This window comes from Cimex lectularius, unplaced genomic scaffold, assembly GCF_000648675.2.
Source record: "Cimex lectularius strain Harlan isolate CLEC.00 unplaced genomic scaffold, Clec_2.1 scaffold63, whole genome shotgun sequence".
NCBI lineage: Eukaryota > Metazoa > Arthropoda > Insecta > Hemiptera > Cimicidae > Cimex > Cimex lectularius.
In genome coordinates, this window is record NW_019392694.1 from 228,498 (window position 1) to 249,567 (window position 21,070).

Sequence of the window (21,070 nt, forward strand, 5' to 3'; positions counted from 1 at the left end):
ACGATCACACACTAACGCTAATGCCAGCGCTGCACCCGGAAGAAACTTGCCATGTGAAACTAGCCTATGATGGCGCTAAATGAGAGATTGAGGGGCAAGCAGGCTGAGGCCGTTGTCGATTAAAACGACGTGGGTTGGAATGTGTAGACAGCTTCGAGCTGTAGGGTAAGGATGCATCGAGAGGTTAGTGCGAAACATTTCGGATGGGAATCAGTTCGTTTACGAAAAAAAAATCTTTGTGAATTGGGAAGTTGAATATAGTAACGAAGTTTGACGATTTGTCTGAGGACTTTTGATTGGACGGATTAGATGCGCCGGATGTTGGATGGCTTGGCAGAACACCCACAGTTCCACAACTTTCTGTCTACAGTGGCCGCAGTGAAGTCTTGAATAATGTTAGTTCAGTTTTGACGGTCAAGTTGGATTTCGGTTTCAGAAGATTAAGTAGTTGTTCCTATCATTTTTTGACTGTTGTCTCCTATGTTTTGTGTGGGGACTCTACGTCAGTCTGCGTTCTAGGTATACTCGAAAGTATGTACCTGTAAATATAAATTTTTAATTAAGTATATCATAATCACATAAAGTGCGGTGCCATTCTTGTGGTGTCCTATTGGTTTTGTGTGGAAGTGTAATGAAACTTGAATTTGTATTCTTCTGTTTGATATGATCGTGACAGAATGGGAACTGTGTAAATCTGGGAAATTTTCTTTAATTATAGGCGGTTTTATTTAAAGCAAAGAAAGTCTAGAATGGGGATGTTGTGGGTGGGGTTTGAGCTGTGGCATTCAATATTGAACGTTAATTTTTAAAGACGATGATGAAGGAAAGCGAAATGTAGAAATGAGGTTTAATAGTTTATTTCCTTCAGACAAATCGTCAAACCTCATTACTCTGTCACTAACGTCATTATCCACCACATTTTTTTTTGTAAACGAAGTGATTCCCGTTAGAAATGTTTCACCCTTACCTCTCGATTCATCCTTACCCTTCTGATCGAACCTATCTACACATTCCCACCCACGTCGCTTTAATCGACAACGGCCTCAAACCTACTTGCCTCTCAATCACTCATTTAGCGCCAACATAGGCTGGTTTCACATGGCAAGTTTCTTCCGGGCGCAGCGCTAGCATTAGAGTTAGTGCTGTTATCGTGTAAAAAAAGGTTTGTAATCACATTTGTAAAATGTACTAGTAAGTAATCGTACAAATGAAATAATTACAGAAACATACATATATTAAAAATGAAATAAAACGGACCAACAGTTCGGCATGACAGAAACGTTGTAAGGGTTTAGACTATACCAAATCTTTATATGAAATTCATAAATATCTAATAATTATCGAATAAACACTTCTTTTTATTTTATGTTACTTAATTTTCTATTTCCTCATCATTTAAAACATTATCTTTAAAACCCCACTTAAAATGAACTTGCATTTATATTAATTACCTGAAGTTTTAAAACATAGATGGTAGGAGATTATTTTTATTTTTACGCAGATGTAAAAATATATAATAAATTTTAAATGATAATAAATAATTTTTTTTATTTCTTTCGACAATGCACCAAGTGTACTTTTCAGTTCAAAATCCTAATGAATGAATGCTACTTAGGGATGACTGATTTATATCAGCTCAAATCTGGACATGCATGTACATACGGAAACGCATGCACAGAGATGAGCCTTGCTATCATTTCTCTTAGTTGTCATCCTAGGTGGACCGCGGGTTAAGAAGGAATCCTTGAGCCATCATCAAGGATCAAAACCCCTTCAAAATGGACGGATCACGGAAGGATGATTTCAAATATAAATCAACATAGTACTTGTAAGGATCAAATAATAACACGGTGGGAGGCGTGCTACTAAGGTGTGATAAGATAAGAACAAGGCAGTTGGGTTAGCAGAGTTTGTATCAGACGTTTAAAGGCCTGAAAGTTGATCCTCTCCTTCATTTTCTCTTTCCTCATTTCCTCTCATAGTTATTTTTGTCAAGAGTTTATATTTTGTTTTATATTGTTTAAAGGTATCTGTTATTTTATTTAAATTTAATTTTTTTATTTTAGAAGATAACTCATTATTATTCAATTAATCAAGGTTTTAAGTTGAGATAAAAAAGTGAGTGTCATGAACGGGATTCGAACCCACGACCTTCGGCTAGATACGCCGCTGCTCTACCACTTGAGCTATCGTGACTTCGATCCACTCGGACACCTACTTCCTAACTCAACCCCACTTTGAGTCCCGCTCGTGACACTGACTTTTTTATCTCAACTTGAAACCTTAATTAATTGGATGATATTAATTAGTCAAACGGAACACGAAAAATAGTGAACTTATCATTATTTCAATTATATTGATTTTGACCCATTTTATTTCATTTATTATCCTCCCATACTGCTATTTTGCATATTTTAATAACCATTTTTTAAGCAAAACGGACAGAAAATGGTCAAAATTTGGATAGGAATTCTAGCATTATAAAACCGTTACATACTGACTTTATTGTCAAACTAATCGGGTTAATGAAGCTGTTTTCTAATTCAAATTTTTGTCGCAATTAAATTATCATAAATCTTTATTTAGGGATGAAAAAATATTTTTTTTTGGTATTAATTTCATTGTTGGTTATGATAGGATAAAAAATGTATGACGCCGAATATTCTAATGTGGTATGATTTAAAAAGATAAATCAACTAAATAGCTTTTTCCATATTTTAATAAACATTCTGTAAGCAAAGAAAATAAAAAAATTGTTAACCCTTGAAGTTGTCGTGATTATAGCATAATAAAGCCCTTAGATACCGAATTTCGCGGAAATGGGGGTAAATTAATTTTTTGACTGATAATTACGACGACCTAACTGACATTGCAAGTGCAAGAGTGCCCTCTCAACACGACACGCAAGAATGCAAAATTACACAGAAGACAAACACTTTGAGCCCTGAAGATGATCTCAATAAAGATCGAAACGTTGGCACGATAAAGAAAATTTTTTCTGAAACCTACATCCACCAGACCGCATCTCACGATTTCTGAATAGTTCTGATATAAATATTTCCTTATTTTATGTAATTCCGTAAGAAATCTTTTATGTACTTTTATGGTACATACATGATTTATGATACATAAAAAGTATGTTTTTCTTCTTACAAATGGTACGTTTGACGTTAAAATCAGTTTGGCCTTTTTGAATTATAGCCGTTTCAATCTGATATTCCGAGAAAGCCTTCTTAAAAATCGGAAAAATGTAAGGGGTCAAAAATCGCTAAATTTAAATGCAAATAGAAAATTAACTTTAGGGGTCTTTAGAGCTGGTATGACGAAAGTTCCTATTATTTTTAAGAAAACAAATTTATGAAGTAGTTTATTTAAAAAATATTGTCTTTTTAGAAAGTTTTTGGTTATTGATAAAATTCTATAGCGTTTACTGTATTTTTATTGCAATCTGCAGCAAATAAAAATGCTGTAAAATGATATATTTCCTTAGTTGAAGTGAGCAAGTAGTACTGCGAAAGAAAATAATTAAAAACCGAAAAGATTTTCCCTTCATTTTTTTGCAAAACTAGGCCCATTAACAAGACCTGGCTGATTCTTGTCCTGTATTTTGGATTGTAGAATCACCCAAACAATTTTGGTCCAAATCCGTGACAGGCCAACTTGTTCATCCCTCTGTATGTTACTAGGATAGGTTGGAGTGGTTGAATTTTGACTCTTTGGAATCCCGTCGCGCTTGATGTTCTGGCTTTTTGAATCTGCATGGGAGTTTTTGATGCCCCTGACTTTTTGAATAAGGTAACTTTGCTGATGCTAGGAACGCTCTTGAGGAGCCATGAATTAGTCTGTGTTCGAAGAACTAGAACCGACTTTGAACTAATTTCGCCGGTGCCTAGGATGATTAGGTTGCTAATAGATTTTGGGTGAAACTGATGTTTTTCATGACTCACCCAATAAATTCAAGGTAAGAGTCAACTTCGACTGTTCATTAAGCCGAGTTTCTTAGTTATTTTAGGTAAAATATTTGAAGTTGTTCTTTTTGGTGCTTTCATTGTAAATCCTGAGAATATCTAATATAAAGCTAATAGCAAATTTCTCAGTAGTGAAACCTAATTAATCGTGTAGAAATAATCTAAACAATGATTTCTGTCTGCTATTGTGTTTATTTATAACGATTGCCGACTTTTGCACCTTCAGTGCAGGGTTTTTACCACCGTCTCCGACTTTTAAAACAATTTTGCTGAGGGGAAATGAAGTACAAAATTAACTTTTGTCCGTGGTGTTGCTTCTAAGCTCGTTCCGCGTTTACTTTCAAGTATCCAGCAGTCAGCAGAGATAATAAAACTTAATAGCTTCCGAAACCTTTCAGAGAAAAGACAATTTGTAAAAAAATGTTATTTTCAAAATACATCTGTTTTTTAATTTTCATGGTAAATACACGCTCCATATTAAAAATTAGAAGGGTACCCTGGAAAAAGGGAGATTGTGCTTTGTTGAAATAAAATATCAATTTAACTAAACGTAATGTATTAACAGTTAGCAAAAACGTACTAACGAAATCGGTACAAAAAAAAGTGTTTAGTATTTTTTAGTATAATTTGACAATTTTACCTTTTGCTGCAGACAAATTATACAGGGTACCTCAAGCCGAGATCAACTTCAAAATTTCTTACGACGCTATGCATCCTGACATCTCATTTTAAAGAAATTTTTACGCTGAAAACAATAGTGCAATCTGATTTTATGTTGGTCAAAAATGACAAAGTTTTGTTAAAAATTTAAAAAAACAAAAAAAAACAGTGATTTGGTTTCTGATTTATTAATTACATTTCATATTCGAACTGCCTGCCTTGCGTAAAAATGCAAAGATTTGTTATTTTTAACCCACTCATTACCAGTCCTCAGGGGAGTCAGGGGAGATGGACTGATAAGCTTTCTAATCTACGCCGCAGTTTTTCAACTGCGGTTGCTGGATTATGATTTGCGTAGAAACTGTTTTTTAAATGTCCTCACAGAAAATAGTCAAGTGAAATTAAATCGGGTGACCGAGGAGAACAAAACATCGGGCCATGAATTCATATCCACCTATCCCGGAAGTCACGAATCAAATAACGTCTCACCTGCAAAGAATAGTGTGCGGGGCGTCCATTCAGCCGGGAACACACTTACGCTATGCGCCATGCGACGCAACCCGACGCCTTGCCACGTTTTGGTAGGATGTGCACAACTATACGACGTCAAGCACACGGCCATGCACAGTCACACAGTGTGTGTCACAAATCAGTTTCACAATCGCAACGACTCTTTTGCTCTTAATGCATTATTTTGAGCAAAAGCATGTAACATATTATTAGTTAAATTTTACTAGCACAAACATGTAATAAATTGTTAGTTAAAAATAGAAATAGAATTACGAGATCTCCTAGGAGGCCTCTGGATAGATCAGGTGGAGCCACCCACCTTGGTGCCTGAGCGACTCCTAGGTTGGGCTCTAGTCGGGCGCCATTGACTTCTTTGGTCATTTCGGCGCCCTTACTTTCCCTAAAACTAGTCATTCTCACACTCACTCATACAATAAATACATACATACTCCTATATACAAACCCAATCACAGATGCATATCCTCTATCTGGAATCCGGGTCGGAGGGTACTTGATATTCCGCCCCGACCCGGCTTAGCGAAGCAGCGGTGGAGCCTTGAAATAATATGCTGCAACGCTTACTCCTATTCTAAATAATTCCTAATAAATCTAAACCTTAACCTATGAAATAAATACCTCACTATATACAACCCATTATCCCAATATCTCTTAAAAACCTAAAAGGTTTTTCATTAAACTCGTTACCGTGCTCGAGCATTCTCCTATAATCTGGCGGTATTCCATTTCGGTCCCTATACGGGAAATTGTTAGTTACATTTAATGGTTTTAAATAAAGTTATTCCGATGTTTTGATAAATTTTGTGCCATCAACCAAACCAAACCATCAAACTTACATAATCTTTATAAAAACTCATGAATCTTTGATCTCGTTTAATTTGGTTTGTATTAAAATAAGAATGTTGTAATTAATATACAAAATTACATATACATAGTTTGAAATAAACTACAAAAAATATGAGTGTCCTATTCTGACGATACTCGACGAAAATGGTGTACTTGTATGAGCAAAACCATAATATGAATTGTTAGTTAAACTTTATGAGCAAAATCGTGTAATAAATTGGTAGTTAAATTAATTATATCAAAAAATGGTATTCTGGTGTTTTGATCAATTTTCTACTAAACCATTAAAATTAATATTTTTAAATGAAAACTAATGATGTTTTGATCTCGGTTAATTTGATTTATATTAAAATAAGTTTTAATATAACTTATAAAAATTAGTTCTACTAGTAAAAATTAAAATTAGTAAAATGTAATTAATATAACGGCAATAATACATGTAGTTTCACTTTAAATATGAGTGTCCTGTTCTTTTGTCTTGGACAGTACTCGATGCGATCCGACGAAAATCTGGACAATGTGGATCGCGTAGCGTAGAGTAGGGTAGCATTGGGTAGCATCGGGCAGATGTACACGGGAGTAATACAATCTTATGGAAAATTTGACTTTGGATTTGTGTCGGGTAGCATCGAGTAGCGTCGCATAGCCTTGCATCGGGTAAGTGCTTTCCCCGCTTTAAGCTAGATAATCATTCTTTGTCGTCGTTGCAGAGGAACATTATCTAATAGTAGTGGTAAAATTCGTAATAATGGTAAAACATCCCTCAAAAAACTGAGGAACTGAGCACCATTTAAATTATTTTGGTAGAAATAAGGTTCAATTAATTTATTTATGAGTTGTCCTCACCAACGTTTATACTGTGAACCATCTTATAATGACAAGAGTAAGAAATTCTCGGATTTTCCTTTTCCCACGTTCCAAAATTCGAACGGTTTATTATGTCATTAGAGGTGAATTTGGATTCATCAGTCTATAGGGTGTATGGAAAAGCGTTTTCTTCAGCCTCTCAAATCGACATTTGTGCAAGTAACATTAGACGCCTGTCACAATCAGAGGAATGTGATTAATAAATAGCAAACCAGATAATTGATTTTTTTAAAACATTTTGCCATAACTTTGTCACTTTTCGACCAATTTAAAATACAATTGCATCACTGTTTTCAGCGTAAAAGATCCTTTAAAATGATGTGTCAGAATCTATAGGGTCGTATTTGAAATTTTGAAATTGGACTGGACCTGATATACCCTGTATATTTTTTTTCTGAAAAAAGGTAAACATTTGAAACTAGAATAAAAAATATTAAAAACGTATTTTTTATATCGTCATTGCTTTAATAGAAAGTCAGCCGGGCCTTCTAAAAAGAACACCCTGCATATTAATTTTGGCATTTCTTTTGCAAATTTAATCAATTCTGTCATAATAAAAAAGTATGTTTAGCATAAATTATTATATATGAGAGGAGAAAAATAAATTATTATATATTATATATTGTAAGGAAGATTGTAATACATTAAGGAACAAAACAGTATAAGTAGTTTAAATGTAGTTCGCTTAATAGCACTACGATTAAAAGAAATATTTAATTAATATATAATTATGATAACCAGATTACCCGAAGTGGGTAAACCAGTTTCCCTAATTAAAATCAACACACGAGTGATTTAAAGTGCAAATACGTTCCGTGCTTTTCATGATAGTAGAAGCGTAAATTCGAATACCTGCAGAAAATCCTGACATTAACCGGTGCTGCTCTCCGAGATAGGAAGGGTAATATTGTTTGCAATGTTTAATTTGTGACCACAACCTGAGATTTACACCAAGATTTTACACTACAGTCTGACTGACAAAAATGACCTCTAATAAATTATTGAGTTTTTGGGGGACAAAATTATTTTTGGGGATTTATTTATCATCAATTTATTGCTATTGGTGTTAATGTATTAAGGAGCACCAATATTTTTTCTCTTTATTAAAATTAATACTTTTCGGAGTAATTCCAATAACACCTCTTCATGATACGATGTTTCAGCTTACACACTAGACAAATTGCTGGAATTCCGTGGATGAATAAGTAAGTAAAGTAAATAAATTTTGCTAGTTCGATTCATTTTCCTTGGAGATAAACGTGCAGGGACAGCGTAATGTACTTCAGGATGAAAACCACTGTATATTATATACTCTTTATTTAACCCAATCACAACCACAATATCACTTTCCTAAAGCCTACAGCGCACTGTCTTTGTCTTCACGCCCTCCACATTTTGCCAGTGCTTTATTCCTTCCAGTGTTTTGAATTTAGTTTCCAAAAAAAACTATCATTTATGATTTCATGTTGCCACGTGATCAACATACACAGACAATCCAAGTTAATCGAATAATTTTCTATGCTATTTTTAATGTATTTTTTATTGTTATCTGTACAAAAATTGTGCTTTTTAATTAATGGTAACGATCAATAAAAAATTTGGCTGGAACCTGTCAGATCACTGGGATGGAGATGAGGGTAAGGCAAATGAGCTGGCCATTGCTGGAACCATCAATGTTTAGGATGGTTGGCTGAGGTTTAGGGTTGTGTTAGGAAGTCAGGAGGACATTTTCTTTTTAGGCGGCGGTAGAGGTATTGTTAAGGTAGGACGGTGGAGAGATGGCTAAAGCTAGTAGATTGTTGTGGGTGGAGTTGTGGTTTGGATCGTGTCCAACACGATTGGGAAGTCTAGGTCTTTTCCATAGTTTGGGTATGGCCATAGAAGGTAGCATTGACGATGCGACGATCTTTTGTTTGAATGTATTCTTTGGATGTTGGATACCTCGGCTGCACACCCAGCTCGACTCGGTACGTTCAAATTGGACTAATTATTGTCTTATATATTGCTAATTTATTATGGAGTCTCACTGCGAATTTTGGTTCCAGTCGGTATCTGAGTTGTCTGTATCATCGGTTCCGTTCTTGCATTCACTGATTTACGTCTAGGTTCAATGTAAGTAGAATCCAGTGTCGGATTTGGTTGTATGTGGGGGGATTACTTTACTGTACATTGCACTGGTGAGCCAGTAATACGTAAAATATTAATAAGAAATTAACGATATATCATTTTTATGGATTTTAACAAGTAAGTTGAACAGCGAGAAAAAGCGGACGAGTTTACTAAATTAGGGTCAGTACCAATCAGATGTACTCTAAATAGTTGGTATTGTTGAGATGGTTGGTATTATCCCTATATCCTCCTCCCACGACTTGATCCAAATCACATACAATATTCCTACCCCACGTCCCGCACCCAAAACCATAGGTTCCGTCAACTTAATACCCTTTCATTCGAGATTTTGAGGCCAGATCTGGAGACGGTCGAGTGGGCCAACGTTTTCCTTGGCTCATCTATCGACTCCATGGTCCGCTTCCTGACCTCCAATCTCCTCAATATCCTTAAAAAACATGCCCCCCTAAAATCCCACACTATCCGTCATCCTCCTGCTCCCTGGTTAAATGACGAAATTAGAGCCCTAATTAAAAGACGGGAAGAGGCAAGAAGGCGCTTTCGTCGAACTAAACTTCCTGAAGACCACTCTTTCTTCCGAGCCCTACGCAATAAAACCCAATCCTATATCCGTCGGGCCAAAGCCCTTCATTACCAAGAGGCGCTCTCCACCACTCCAGATCCTAGAGCAAAATGGAAGCTCCTTCGTAACATTGGCATATGTCGCCCACCCAACTCACCATCTTCCTTTTCTGTCTCCCCTGAAGAATTAAACACCCACTTTGTCTCTCCTAACTCTTCTTCATCAATGCCTGTCCCCATACCCGCTCCCTCTGGACCCTCATTCAGTTCGTCTAACTTCTATTCCCCAGCCGAATTCCTCGAGGCCTTAACCAAATCCCACTCCAATGCCATTGGAGTTGATGGCATCCCTATCCATTTTCTTAAACGCTGCCTCCAATATTACTACTTGTTCTACATCACATCTATAACTACTCACTCCAAAACTCCGTTTTTTCGACAGCCTGGCAAAAAGCCCTTGTCCACCCTGTCAATAAAACCCCCAACCCATCCTCCCCTACAGACTACCGTCCAATTTCCATCCTCTCAAACCTTTCCAAGCCCCTAGAAAGATTAGTCCAAGCGCCAGTCTCCAGGCACCTTGAACATTCTCATCTTCTCAACCCCCTCCAATCTGTCTTCCGCCAAGGATATTCCACCCAATCAGCACTAATAAAAATTACCAGTGACCTTCACTTAGCAATGGACCAACGGAAAGTTACTATACTTGTCCTTCTTGATTTTTCTAAAGCCTTCGATTCTGTCCCTCACTCTTCTTTCCTTTCTAAACTCGAATATTTTTCCTTCTCCCCTAGCACCATTCGTTGGTTCCACTCCTACCTTACCAATCGCAACCAAGCTGTTTCTCTTCCCAATGGCCTTACCTCCTCCTTCCTCCCTGTAAAATCGAGGGTGCCCCAATGCTCTAGCATCTCTCCTATCCTTTTTTCCATTTATATCAATGATCTGCCCGACTCCATCCAGTCCTGTAACTATCACCTATATGCCGATGACTCCCAAATATACATATCCTTCCACCCTCTCGGCCACTCTCAAGATGATTCGTCGGTCCTGGCTTCTCTTACCTTTCTCCACCCGCAAACTCCTTGTATCTTCCTTTATACTTCCCTTCTTCGATTATAGCAGTTTGGCATACGGTGGTCTCTCGGAGGGGGAGAACGCGCGATTGAAGCCTATTATGAATTGTTGCTTAAGATTTGTGTACGGCACCCCACGGGGATCCCGGGTTTCGGGGTTGTATTCACAACTTTCCTGGCTATCCCCCTCCTTCCGTGTACAGTATTTCCTAGGTTGCTTTCTTTTCCAGTCCATCCACACTCGTCGTCCTCCTTACATCATCCAATCTCTCCAATTCAACAACTCACATCTCACTCGTAAGACCCGCTCATCCCCAATCGATATTATCCTTCCACATCATACAACTCATACCTTCGAAAGATCCTTTCTGATCCGAGCCCCTAAACTCTGGAACTCCCTTCCCCTTTCTATTCGTCACGCTGCCTCCTTTTCCTCCTTTAAATCCCACCTGTATAATCACGTCCTCTCCCTCCAAGCAAAGACCTCACGTTAACATTTGTTATTTTTGTTTAATATTCTCGTAGTTTTTTCTTCTGTCACACCAGTCCCAGAATAAAGTTATTTTTCTTCTTCTTCTTCTATTATTAGCCAGGATATATTATTACTAATAGTATAATTATTGTTTATCGTCAGCACAGTAATGTGGATTCTGGGTAATAATCCTGCTCGAGTGCAATGACGAATAAAGCGAATGAATGTGCATCAAACGTTTATTTGAGTAGACCTAGTCCCGAAAATGAGTTTTGTTTATGACATGATTATTGAAATTATTAAGTTTTGAAATTCCTCATTGTCTTTTTCCCACCCAATGTATTCATTGTTTGTCGTTTGTGCAACAGTAACTACATAAACTGCAGATACCATTTAATAGGTATTAGGAATTAATTACATACGTTATTGTTCAACTCATCCGACTTTTAGTGATATCCCATAAATTATGCAAAAATTGTCGAAATTCAAGAACGCCACTTTGCATATCTTTTTTGCAACAGTGGGACGAAAATATGAGCCGGGTGAACAAACCGCCGTGAACCGTGAGAAACGTGCGAGCCGTAAAGGGAGAGATCCTTTTTCCCGGGCTATCTCCAAGGGAAAAAAGCCGTGTCAATTTTTCTTTTCCCGAACCCTCGGCTCGACGGGAATACACGCAGCCCCAGCGAGGATCATTGTTCCAGTAATGATTTATGCCCTGCTTTAATCTTTCCTCACCAGCTCCCGAGTGCCATTGTAACACTAGTCTATGAAACAAATCTTACGACTTCCTAACAGTCAACAATTTTTGTAAGTATTATAATTTATTGTAAAATCAAAGAATAATCTATCAAACATGGGTATAAAATGGGCATTCTCCATCGCTCAACCGTTATTGCTTTCCAACGATCAAACTGTTTAAGTAATTTCACAATGTTTTTTTACCCATCCACGTCCATGCCATATCTAAGGGAGACCCCCAGCGAAGCACACCCCCTAAATTAGTTCTTACGGTATGCAAATTTTAGCGGGGGGGATCTTACCGTACTTAACGGCTTCCTTCGGCCTTTCCCTTAAATAAGCAGACACCAACGAAGGTAGAGAAATATTTTTCTTATCACTAATTTACCTAATCTAATAGGGCTCCCCTTGCTGATTAATTTGGTGGTTAAGTTTTTTGAGACATTACCAAATAAAACTATATAAACAGTGCAATATTTTAGTAAATAACTAATAAATATGGGTACTTAAAGTAGTAATCAGCCCGGAATGAAAATTTCCGGGTAGCGCCAAAATCCAACAATTAATTATCACTAACAGCACTAATTATCACTAAAGACTTATAAACTAGTCAGAAACATTATTTAACTTTATAATGTAAAACTGGTTCATCTTAAAAGAAAGGATACATAAATTGGAAAATTAGGCATTCATCTCATAAGGGAATTAAACAACACAATGAGGGATTATCATGAGAGAATATGATTAGTTATTGTGGCTACTAGGATTCTGAGATTAAGGTTGAGGTGTTGTGTTTTCACCGCACACATAAATGAGCAACGAGCTATTCTGAACATTGCAATTCACTTCTTAATTAAACAAATATACATGAATGTATCACTGCCCATCTAAACAATAGGACGAATTAAAAAACATGGAGGTACTGCGATGTATTGAATAAGTTGGCTATTTAGAAAGACAAAATATTTCATAAGTTAATTATTCCAAATATGCTTACTTTACTACGATAGATGAAAGTAAATTTAAATATTTTCATTATTTCTAAGGTACTTAATATCAACACAAAATACAATTGAGCTTCATGATAATAGAATCCTCTGATTGAATAATGACTCTCATAAAAAAATGTAAAATACATATTACGTTATATTTAACGAATTTTGTATTTTATTATTTTGCAAATGCTATAAATGATGGCAATTTATTATTATATAATAATTTATTAAATAATTACAAAAACTAATTAATAATAAAGCTAAAGTAAGCGTTATTACGTGTCATGCAATACATGAAATGAATTCTGTTATTTATTTTTTATTCTGTCAAACGACAGCGTCCCGTCGTCTGGAATTAGATGGTAAAGTGTTAATTCGAAGCAGACTGATTACAAACAGAAGGTAAAATGCAAATTTGTGACATAAAAAAGAGGCCAGAAGCTCAAATTACTCTTTCCTTCGCTTTAATAAATATTCTTTTAAAATTAGATAAAGTTAATTAAAACCCGTAGGTTTTTTGTCTCATTTTTATCGTTTTGTGTGCGGGTAGGTACAATGTTTTTTGCTTGTAACTTAATTAAAAAGATCAGTTATTGGTATATTATGGTACAACGTAAAATTACAAGAAATATAATTTTGTCTTACAAAACAAATTTTTTTTATTAGTTGTGTCATTTAAATAAATTAAAATAATTATCACATAATTTCCATCCTAATCATCCGAAACTAATGCATCAGGATGAAAATTGTGTTGTGTCAGATTCTAAGATGTAGCAAGTTTTTTATATTTTATTATTTTTTATACCAATATTTTTGTATAAACTACTTACGATAATAAACATAAAGGGTTATTCTTTGCCTCCATTTAGAAAGCGCGAATCTGGTTCCTCTCTTTCGATTCTTGGAGGAAATAGGATTTTATTTAAATATAGTAATGATAGTTTTATGTGTACTAAGGGTGAATGTATTTATTGGTAGTGATGGAGGAATATTGAATACGTGACGACCTGAGTGAGTGTAATGTTTGTAAGAATGTGCTAAGGGCGAGTGAGAATACGAATGGATTTAGGAACTGATTGCGTAGGGTTGAAATTACCTAGGTGTTCATAGCCCTTCGAGCTCAACCTCGACGGCCACCTACCGGGTTGGGTCAATCACGGGTCCTTCATGTAATTTATGGGAAAGTACAAAAGCTGGAATTGCCCGTGGACTGCGAGAAGTGATATGCTAAACTCTGTACAAGCGTGTATATACGTGTGTACATGAGCAGATTTAAATATATAAATCAATAATCAGTAATAAAAATAATTAAACAATATATATTTAAATTTAAAAAAATACTTACGTAGTAATCGAGAATATGACAAAAATTTACCATAGCGCATTAACAATAAGACATGGAATTCACAAAAATGTGTATAAACTAAAGAAAAGAAGAAAATATTAGAATATGTTTTACTTGGTCCTTGTTGACCACATTAATTATTTAAATTGATTTGTAATTGTTATGTAAAGTGTGATTGAGAGGAAAAAGTTCGAACATGAAATGTGATTAGTAATAGCAAGCCAAATTACTTTTTTTCAAACTTCTCGCCATAACCTTGTCATTTTCAGATCAATTTAAGACACCCTGTACACCGTGGCTCGAGTTCGGGACACTAACTTTTCATCTCAACCACATTTTACATAAAAATTATAAATCAATTTAGATAGAATAGATATTTATTTAAATGTATAGCGTTTCAGAAATGTATGGTATATTTATGGAGGTGCTGTAATTCCCTTGATACGATTGATATCAGCCTAAATGCATAAAAAATCAGGGATAACTACAAGTTCAAAGAAAGAAAAACAGTCAATTCCATCGTCGAGCAATCGACGAATATATTCTGTTTGCGCCTAGGACAACAGGCTATATGACAAAATTAAATTTAAAACAGAAAATGAACAAAACTTAATAAAATAATTATTCAGAAATCGTGAGATGCGGTCTGGTGTGATGTAGGTTTCAGAAAAACATTTTCTTTATCTTGCCAACGTTTCGATCTTTATTGAGATCATCTTCAGGGCTTGGGATTTACAAACATTGTTTACATTTAAAAATACATTTAGGATGTGAAAAAGTGAATTTATAAAATGCAAAATATATTTTTTATATTCAATCAAAGTATTTCTTCCACACAATTACGTAGAAGAAAAAAAATTTGAGTGAGTAGAAATACTTTGATTGAATATAAAAAAATATATTTTGCATTGTATAAATTCACGTTTTTACATCCTAAATGTATTTGTTAAATGTAAACAATGTTTGTAAATCCCTGGCCCTGAAGATGATCTCAATAAAGATCGAAACGTTGACACGATAAAGAAAATGTTTTTCTGAAACCTACTTCACACCAGACCGCATCTCACGATTTCTGAATAATTGTCGATTAACGGTCACTAATCACCACACATTAATAAAATTAAGTAAATTTGAAAAGCAATAAAATAATAAAAAATAAGAAAGAATAATAAAATAAATCTTACCTGTCTTTCGTCGGCTCCTTTCTTCACCGACAAGGTTTTGAGGGGGACAGAGGATCGGAGAGACAAGATGGTTTGGAAAAAAGTAACAGAAAACCCTTACCTCATGGTTGCGACAACTATCACGCCACAGGAACGGTTTGATCGACGGAAATACTTGTGAGTCGAAAAACCACGATATCGAGAAAGGGGACGGAACGATATCCGGGGACAACGACGAAATTTTATCCTCCAGATAATCACTTTAACAAAATATTCGATGCATTCCCTAGGGCGGTTCAACAACAACTAACAGACTAAAGTATGGCTGGATAGAGAAGCCGACAGTCGAAGTATAATGGGGGGTAAACATATCCTTTTGGTCAGAACATTGAAATTATTATTTATAATTTTACAAAATTATAGTGAAACACAATCCAACGTCCGTCCATTCAGTTCTGTATTTAAACAGCTAAATTTAGGAGTTTTTTTAGATATATGTAAATTATAGACTCGTGGTGGTAGAAGCGCAGTGGTACTGATCCCGCTCGTGACACTATTTTATTAAATCACGCATATTTGCATAATTTTTGAATAATCAATTTGGTTATTTAGATTAACTAAAAACAAATATGTGGTGATTAGTGACCGTTAATCGGTAATTATACAGAAATCGCAAGAATGGCACAATTACACAGAAGACAAAGACTTTGAGTGAGTAGAAATACTTTGATTGAACATAAAAAAATTTATTTTGCATTGTATAAATTCACTTTTCCACATCCTAATTGTATTTGTTAAATTTCAACAATGTTTTTAAATCCCAGGCTCTGACGATGATCTCAATAAAGATCGAAACGTTGGCACGATAAAGAAAATGTTTTTCTGAAACCTACATCACACCAGACCGCATCTCACGATTTCTGAATAACTAAAAACAAATAATTGATTAACTTTGTTATAAATTATATGGTTGTGTCTGATAATAATCAGTTAACTTTTTTTAATTACATTTATTTGATATTTACAACTACAAATATTGTATTAAGTAAATATGTTGAATTCATATATGTAAAATTTGTGACTTGCCCCGTAAACAACGTTGTTATCGACTTTGCGGTAACCGGCTAAGAGATCGACGTGGTACAATCAAAGGCGAAAAACTTTTGTGTCCAAAACTTCTCCTATTCTTAAGAAATAGCGATGAATGTAGCGTCCAGCGGCGTTGACAACGTAGGCGAAGATTTTGAACTAGATTTTGTGCAATTTCAATACAAATTGTAACACAATTCAAGATGACATATCCATCCACTTTGTTATTATTACATGATGTTTTGTAGTTTTTACATGTTATATCTATCAGTATTATCAGTGTTTGATTTGAATGTGTGATTTTATCAATTTCGTTATCAACACAATAATTTAAGCGACTGTAAGCAATCTTAAAAACAGTTTGCTCAATTGTTATAGGACCTAAGTGGTTCCACTGCTCCTCTGATATTGGTCAGTATGACAAAATCCTATCCTGGTAAAGGGGAGCAACAAGTGCCCTCCGAGAAAATAACGACGGCATAAGTCGTGACCTAGCACATTATCACCTTTCATAATCCTGCAAGATGAGGACATTTCGTAGTCAAGTATTTCCCACGGTTAATGATAAAGATCGGGAACTTTGGGCATAACAACCGTTGGAGTGAATATGCGCCTATTCCAACATCTTGATGTTGATATCTTGATTATTTTACGGTTTGTTATTATGTCATCGCCTTTCTTGACATTTAATTGATTTAAACTGTAATCTTTACAATTTATGTGTTTGTAGGAATGATTTTTTAATCTTATGAAACGATATGGTATCATCGCTAGATTTAAAGCTAGTGAGAAAGTATTGTAATGTCGTTCGATCCTTTGCTGCGACACCAATGGGTAAGACAGGAATTATATTACTCTTTTTACTTACTTTACAATTCATTAGAAAAGTTAGATAGTTAAACAATCGAAATGGAGATTCATGGCCAATTGTGTATTAATGAAAACAACAAAATCCATTGTGAAATGCAAAGTATGACGGATATCCCAGTACCTTTATTATTCCTTTCTAGGATTTGTTACTGGCTAATTACGACAGCATATGTATGTGAACATATTATATTACTGAGAACTACTGCCGGGATGGTTTAACCGACCGACATTTCAATTTGGTGAAAACCGGTTCTACCAAATTCCTTTGAGATAAGATGTTGATCCGGACACACAAAAACATAGAAATTTTCTCTCGCAAAACATAGTGTCCACGTTTGGATTCGGATATTTTTCAATTCTTCTACATATTGCACAAAAATTGACCAAACGTCTCCAAATTTAATTAAAAGCCCGGACAAAACGGCAAAGGTCGTCTACTTTTCCTTGACAACTTTCAACCCCGGGTTTCAATACAGATTTTATATAAATTAAGGAATGTTGGCTATGAAATTCCAGGACACACTTGACATGTTCCCTACAGATTGCTAATATTTATATAGTTTATTAATATTTAATAGTTCTGTCAACTTTTGTCATGATTTTTTTTAAATTAATGGAAGATTAGAAAACATTTTCAGATTTTGAAATACTTCTAGATTAAAAACTATTCTTAAATCTGATATAGAAAAGTCATTTGCACAAATGTATAGTAAATGGGGTAAACAATTTGCGTGAAGTAAATTTTATTTGTTAGTAAATTGATTTATTCAGTTATGTTAAAAGAAAATGTTTATTTCACGTGGTCTGAAATGAATAACTGATTTTTTGTGATATAGTTCCCAGCGAATAACCAAAAAAGTTTAAAACAAACGCTATTGAAGAAATTTTAATATAATCAAGATAAATTAATACCCCTCAGAATGCTATTGGGTCCAATATGTTAAGCAAAATTAATTGAGCCGTGTGATTAATTAGGAAGAAGAATTTTTTTATCAGTTCGACATAAAGAGATATGTGTGGTGATTAGTGACCTTTAATCAATAATTATTCAGAAATCTCACTATATACAGCAAAATCTCACTGGCACTCTCAACATGACACGTAAGAATGGCACAATTACACAGAAGACAAACACTTTCAGTGAGTAGAAATACTTTGATTGAATATAAAACAATATATTTTGCATTGTATAAATTCACTTTTCCACATCTTAAATGTATTTCTTCAATGTAAACAATGTTTGTAAATCCCAAGCCCTGAAGATGATCTCAATAAAGATTGAAACGTGGCACGATAAAGAAAATGTTTTTTCTGAAACCTATCACACCAGACCGCATCTCACGATTTCTGAATAAACAAAGAGATATACTTAATTTTAAGGAAACTTTGAAATCAATAGATGGCAAAGAGACAATATAAGCTAGTTTACTGCGAGCTGGTGTCAAACCGAGATCACATCAAAAGTAAAACGTCTCTTGCTCCGTTTCAGCATTATTTTGGTTTTACGTTATGCTTTTCACTTCTTTTGGCAGTAAAGGGAATAATCTTAGAATCCACCTTTACCAAACAGAAACAAGTCTATTTCTAATGTTGTTTAATAAGTATCAATTGAGCTAGTCTAACAACTAGATTCACCCAAACAATTTGAAACATTTCATTGAGGCAAACGTTTTGAATCTGTAAACGCACTGTTCTTCTACTTCCAGTACAACTTGAAAATCCAGTTAAGGAAAATCCTCCTTTGAGAATTGTCCGTTCCCTGGAGTACAGAATTCAGCACGTCAGGACAATTTAAAAGAAAACCAACTGTCACATATTCTCTCTCACACATATACACACTCTCTCTTTTATTTTCTCTCTCTCCCTCTCTCTTCTATCTTATTCAGCCGCTTTGTTTTCCCTCTTTTCTGTGACCCAAATCTACTTTATTTCGCCACATATATAAGTAATATATAATCGGTCAGATCCAATCGACTTTGGCTATCGAAATTAAATCATTAAATATTAGATTGTTGGATTTTCTCCTGTGGTCTGCGGTTGATAGTTTGGTCTTGGTCTGCCTATCCTCGCTGATTTTTGTCCGCCATACGCGTTTCGGCATTTCGCCATCTTCAATGTTGAGTTTGTGCGGTTTCTGTAGATTGTTTTAGTAATGAGGTCGTCGAAGGTGGCGTAGACATAATATAGTCAGTATGTGGTAATACTGCATTATTCTTGGTCGGTGTGTTTGATGGATTAATTCCGGTTTTTTACTGTTCCAGAGGATCTTTGTGATAATCGGTTCTTTTCCTTTTAATTTGTACATTGTTTTAAATGATATTGTGAGCTTATGTTAATTTGTGTTTTTATGAGTTTTTACGTGTTGAATGTTTTATCTTTATATATTTCTAAATTTATGTGTTAAGTTAATAAATTCATTTTTCGTCCTTTCTGAATGTTGTGTAGTAGTTTTGTACTTGTTTGTATAGTCGATGGTTCATAGTTGTTTTGTGTTAGGAGAAACGCGTAATTGGTTTGTCCGTCGATGTCCTTAAACGTCGATGAGTTTCTTGTATTGTCTTTTATTTTTTAACCGTCTGTCCATATATTTTAGCCTGTTCTGTATTTTATCCGCATCCCCATATTATATGTGTCGCATATTATATTGAGGGTTTCAGTTCTGTTTTTAATTCTAATTTGTTGAATAAGTTAGTTATATTAACTTTCTTTAACAAGTATGTGAATGTGGTCTTTTTAAGGTAAGATTATGTGGTTCGTTTTGTTTTTATGAACTTGTTTTCTTTATTATATTGTTGCTTGTTTGGCCTTGAGTTGAAGCAGTTATTGTGTACCATGTTTTTCACTGGTTTTAGTTTTCCCGTTTATCTTTGTAGTGGGATTGACTTTCATCATGTCAATCGCTATTCCGATTTCTTGAGTTTACTGGAGTAATTCAGTGTACATATATAGATCTTTTTTATTGAAGATAATGCAATTAATGTATATACACTAAATTTCGTAATGGATATTTTGACTGTTTCCTCTAGAATGTATTTGTATGGGTGAATGTGGGTGCAGAACAACAGTGTCGATCGAGGAATATCAAGAACTCCAAAAATTTGAAGGCGGAAGGTCACATAAGAACGGAAAGAATGGGAGAGAATATAAGTGGCCCGTGTCATTTCACTTCCCTGTTCCTCACCCTCGGCCGATGTGTACCATTACTGGGAGGTAGTAGGGTATTTGTATTCTCGAGTGTAGAAGCTTCGTGCTTTCGTCCGATACATCACATGTTTGCGATAGGCTTAGGATGATCTAATGCAGAAGGGACGGTGGGTGAGCCGCGTGAAGATCGTGAAATTATGTGCCCATATGTACTCGTTAGCCCTTAAAAGGACATCAGGATCCGTACCTAGCTTTTCGGCCTTACCGGACGTTTTAATTCCCAAGATGAGAGATGACGCACATCAGCTCATGACTGGGCGATGTTAGAGCCGCAAGTTTCGGTGTAGAAGCCGCCCCACTCTCCGCTTGTCCATTCCGAGTGGATGGGTCTGCATTTAGCACTTGACCGTGAGCGGCCGGGAAAGGGGTTACCCAAATGAAATGCATCATCCTGGGTCGTTTCGCCGAGCTCCCTAGATAGAGAAGGCAATTCTATCTCCCAGAGTATTGGGGCTCCTCGAGCGTAAGAACTACCGGATCCGCTCCCGCCGCGGTTTTATGTATAGTGGAATGTCTAACCACCCCCTAGAGGAACAATCCGTTCGCTTGGGAACC

At 35.4% G+C, this 21,070-nt stretch overlaps 1 protein-coding gene across 2 annotated transcripts in view; it reads left to right on the forward strand.

Annotated features, from left to right (window-relative positions):
- LOC106673973 (neuroligin-4, Y-linked-like) overlaps nucleotides 1–21,070 on the forward strand; it is a 777,726-nt gene that overhangs the window by 18,004 nt on the left and 738,652 nt on the right. The gene's annotated exons all lie outside the window — the stretch shown is intronic.